The following is a 4,989-nucleotide window of genomic DNA, read 5'->3' on the forward strand; positions in this document are numbered from 1 at the left end:
TCACAATACTACTACTACTACTACTACTGTTGTTGTCTTATGCTGTCGAGTTGTGTCCGACCCCTAGCAGCACCATAGACACATCCCTCCCAGAACTCCCCACTTCCATCTGCAATCATTCTGGTAGTGTATCCAGAGGGTTTTCTTGGTAAAAATACGGAAGTGGTTTACCATTGCCTCCTTCCTCACAGTAAATGAGTTTCTGCCCTCGATTTTCTCCCATGCCACTGCTGCCCAGCACGGGTGAATTTTGACTTGTAGCAGATTACCTTCCACTCACTAGCCACTTCTCAAGCTAGGAAGGGAATGAGTAGGCCTCTGCTTGACTCTCCCTCCTGTTGTCGTGACTGATAGAGCACTGGAAACTCTCCAGGTGTGACCCTGAGAGGGGACTACTACTAATAATATTAGCTACCATGCAAGGAAAGAATGTACGCCATGGGTCAGAGACAGGAGAGTTGAGAGTGAAGTACAGTGATACTTCTGCTTTTGGTCCACACTGGCAGCTCATCTTTGCAGAGGGTTCTCACCCCAAGTGCCCCTGCCTTTCTATGTGGTCTCTTCTTTATCAGGTCCTGCCTTCACACAATCCCTCTCTCTCCATCCAGAAATGTAAATGTTTTGATTATCTAACAAACAAGTGATCACTCCTAGGCACTGAGTGGAGTGCTTCATTTCATTAAATAGATTCCCTGACATAAGCCTGCCTGTCTCTTTGCTCTGCACACAGTTAATGCTCAATAAACACCATTGATTGATTGTACCCTGAACTCTGCCTCTGTCAGCCTCCCTCCCCACCCATTCATTCATTCATTCAATTGTGTTTACTGAGCACTTACTGTGTGCAGATCACTGTACTAAGCGTTTGAGAAGTACAAGTTGGCAACATAGAGAAGCAGTGTGGCTCTGTGGAAAGAGCACGGGCTTTGGAGTCAGGGTCATGGGTTCGAATCCCAGCTCTGCCATTTGTCAGCTGTGTGACTTTGGGCAAGTCACTTCACTTCTCTGTGCCTCAGTTCCCTCATCTGTAAAATGGGGATTAAGACTGTGAGCCCTCGTGGGACAAACTGATCCCTTGTAACCTCTCCAGCGCTTAGAACAGTGCTCAATAATTGCCATTATTATTATTATAGAGACGGTCCCTACCCAACAATGGGCTCACAGTCTAGAAGGGGGAGACAGACAACAAAACAAAATGTGTGGCTATGTGTCAAGTCATCAGAATAAATAGAAATAAAGCTAGATGCACATCATTAACAAAATAAATAGAATAGTAAATATGTACAAGTAAAATAAATAGAGATTCTGCCTCCTAAAGATGAGACCATAGGAAGGATGGGAGCACCAGGTATCTAATTAATAATAATAATAATAATAATAGTATTTGTTAAGCACTTACTATGTGCCAAGCACTGTTCTAAGTGCTGGGGTAGATACAAAGTGATCAGATTACCCCATGTAGGGCTCACAGACTCAATCCCTATTTTACAGATGAGGTAACCGAGGCACAGAGAAGCTAAGTGACTTGTCTAAGGTTACACAGCAGACAAGTGGCAGATGCAGGATTAGAACCCATGACCTCTGACTCCCAAGCCTGTGCTTTTACCACTAGGTCATGCTGATCCCAGACTGAGACTTAGGGAAATGGACAGGGGCTGGAAGAGGCGACTGAGGGGCCTGAATGGGGGAGACTTACAGGGCCCACGTGGATAATAATAATAATGATAAAATAGTAGTTGTTAAGCACTTACTATGTGCCAAGCACTGTTCTAAGCTCTGGGGTAGAAACAAGTTAGGTTGGATACAGCCCCGTCCCGCGTGGGGCTCACACACAGAGACTGTGTGGGAAGATGGGCAGAGGTCTGGGTGGAGGCACCGTCCCAGGCTGTTGGAGGAGACAGACAGGGATTGTGAGGGCAGATGGACAGGGAGGGATTTTGTGAGGGGAGAGGTTGAGAGGGACTGTGCGGAGACCTTGGTGAGAACAATACCCCATCACGGAAGCAGGGCCGGAGACAGGGGGATGAAAGGAAATGATCAGAGAGCTGAGCCTGAGTCATTTCCAGGTGCCAGATAATAATAATGATGGCATTTATTAAGCGCTCTGTGCAAAGCACTGTTCTAAGCACTGGGGAGGTTACAAGGTGATCAGGTTGTCCCGGAGGGCTCACAGTCTTAATCCCCATTTTACAGATGAGGGAACTGAGGCCCAGAGAAGTGAAGTGACTTGCCCAAAGTCACACAGCTGACAATTGGCGGAGCCAGGATTTCAACCCACGACCTCTACCTCCAAAGCCCGGGCTCTTTCCACTGAGCCATGCTGCAGATGCACATGCAGAATCCACCTGAGCTCGTGGAGCCTGGGGAGAGCAGCCCCACTCTCCCAGGATCTCCGAGGCTCTCCAGAGGAGGCTCCGCCATTACGGCTCTCCCGGGGCCGGCCCTGCGGTGCTGAGGGGTGGAGGCGACTGCCTGCCTGGCCAGACCAACCTTGTGGTCCCTGCCACAACCTGCTGCCGGGGGTGAGGGTGGGGGGTGCAAACCTGGCCCCCAGGGAAGGAGCCAGGCGATGACAGGAGGAGAGGGCAGGGGCAGCGGGCAGATAGGCTCCAGGGATGGTGGCTAGTGCCTGGCTAGCTGATATACTCTTCCTTCCCCCAACTCTGAGTTGTGGACCAGCCCCATTCCTGAGAGGTGAGAGTAATGCCCCGTGCCCTCCGGGGTTGGGGTCAGGGGAGGCATTTTTCTGCCAGGTTGAGGGACCTCAGGTTTCCACTACTACTACTAATAATTTATTAAGCATTCATTAAGCGCTTACTATGTGCAGAACACTATTCTAAGCGTCGGGGAGGCTACAAGGTGATCAGGTTGTCCCATGGGTGGCTCACAGTCTTAATCCCCATTTTACAGATGAGGTAACTGAGGCACAGAGAAGTGAAGTGACTTGCCCAAAGTCACACAACTGACAATTGGCAGAGCCGGGATTTAAACCCATGACCTCTGACTCCAAAGCCCGGGCTCTTTCCACTGAGCCTTTTAGGCTGTGAGCCCACCGTTGGGTAGGGACTGTCTCTATATGTTGCCAACTTGTACTTCCCAAGCGCTCAGTACAGTGCTCTGCACACAGTAAGCGCTCAATAAATATGATTGATTGATTGATTGAGCCACACTGCTTCTCTACTTTAGGGAAACCTCGGGTTTCCACTACTCTAGGAAGGAAGATGGGGGTTCCGGGGAGTCGTTGGGGAGTGGGAGTCAGAAAGTTCCTTAGGTCAGACTGAGAGCTCAGCTCATCATCAGGGCTTAGATCTTTAGGATTCAGCACATATTTAGCAACTAAATCCCACCAGACCCTGCTGGCCTCAGAACCCAGCCGGACAGACAGACTTGGTGGGATTCCAGAGGATGGGGAGAGATGCAAGGGGCTTCATGTGTCTAAAACTGTCCCTGCCACCTCATGAGATGGTGCTTCACTTTCAGGAAAACTCCTCACTTTCAGGAAAACTACCCATCTTCCTAGGTAAGACTCATCTTCTTGAGCTCTCTTTGACACCCCCTCACTCCCCAACCCCAGCTGCCTTTACTTCTCTTCCCCTTTTTCTCTTTTAAGGGAAGCAGTGTGGCCTAGTGGAAAGAGCCCGGGCTTGAGAGTCAGAGATAGTGGGTTCAAATCCCGGCTCTGCCACTTGTCAGCTGTGTGACTCTGGGTAAGTCACTTCACTTCTCTGTGCCTCAGTTACCTCATCTGTAAAATGGGGACTAAGACTGTGAGCCCCACGTGGGACAACCTGATTACCTTGCTACCCCAGCACTTAGAACAGCGCTTTGCACATAGTAAGTACTTAACAAATACCATTATTATTATTATTTCTCTATTTCTCCCTATCTAACTCCGTCTCTTTTTTTATTCATCAGTTTGTCAATAGCATTTATTGAGTGCTGAATGCACCATACTGAGCACATAGGAGAGTTGAACAGAGTTAGTGGACATGATCCCTACAATCTAGTGTGGAAAGAGGAATGGCAATAATTGGCAAATAGGAGGAAAGGGAAGTAGATATGAATATGAGTTGAATATATAATTCAACATCTGCAGAAGTGAAATGGGTGTTTGTGATCGATTATACACATGTGTAAATGGTGTAGAATCCCTGAAATGGTAGTTCTGGGTGATATAACCTGGTTTGGGGAGAGAGATGAGAAAGGAATCTGGGAAGGCTTCCTGGATTTAGAAGGGCTTTGAAGATGGGGACAGCTGTGGACTGGGAGATTTGAGGAGTCGAACAAGGGAACAGAGGCGGGACAGACAACAAAGAGAAACGGTAAGGAGATTAGTTTGAGAGGAATGGAGATGGTGAGTAGGGATATAGTGGGAGAGGAGAATAGATAAGGAGGGAGAGAACTGATTGAGTTTCTGAAAATCAAGAATTTCTGTTTGATGCCCTGGTTTTTGACTAGAGGGGAGATGTGCAGAGATAGGCATTTTAGAACTATCATCCAGGCAGGGAAGTGTGAATAATAATAATAATGATGATGATAATAATAATAATGCTTATTATTATAATTGTGATAATTGCTGTGCCCTTAACCCAGGAGTTTATGCCAGAATGAATAAGGGGGTTGAAAGGGAGGGAGGAAAGTCAGGAAGAGTGGCAAAATTGTGGGTTAGAGGGATGGGAAAGATAGTGGTGGGGTCAACTGGGATGGGAAAGTGAGGTGGCTTTGAGGATTTGGGAGGGAAGTTCTACTTTCCTGTTCTGCCTTAGCCTCATTGCATTTTTCTCTCCCCTCTCTCCTTCCTTCTTCCCCTCTCTCTCTCTGTGTCTCAATTTCTCCCCTTCTGACTTCCCTCTGCTCCCCATCCCCACCCCTCCCCAGAGTCTGTGGTGACTGCCAATCCAACCAGTAATTCACAGTTGAGACACAAACTCAGGAAGTTGAGCAACTTACCCTTATTTTTTTTTTTTAATGCTATTGATTCAGTGCTTA

The 4,989-nt window shown here is 47.8% G+C and overlaps 1 non-coding gene across 1 annotated transcript; it reads right to left on the reverse strand.

The window, feature by feature from the left end:
• Nucleotides 1-253: 253 nt before the first annotated feature.
• On the reverse strand, nucleotides 254-391 carry LOC119923366. Its single transcript, XR_005448840.1, has one exon. It is a non-coding gene; the product is annotated as a small nucleolar RNA SNORA7 (small nucleolar RNA).
• Between the last annotated feature and the right edge of the window lie 4,598 nt (nucleotides 392-4,989).

The sequence above is a fragment of the Tachyglossus aculeatus genome, chromosome 2 (genome assembly GCF_015852505.1).
Source record: "Tachyglossus aculeatus isolate mTacAcu1 chromosome 2, mTacAcu1.pri, whole genome shotgun sequence".
Lineage (NCBI taxonomy): Eukaryota > Metazoa > Chordata > Mammalia > Monotremata > Tachyglossidae > Tachyglossus > Tachyglossus aculeatus.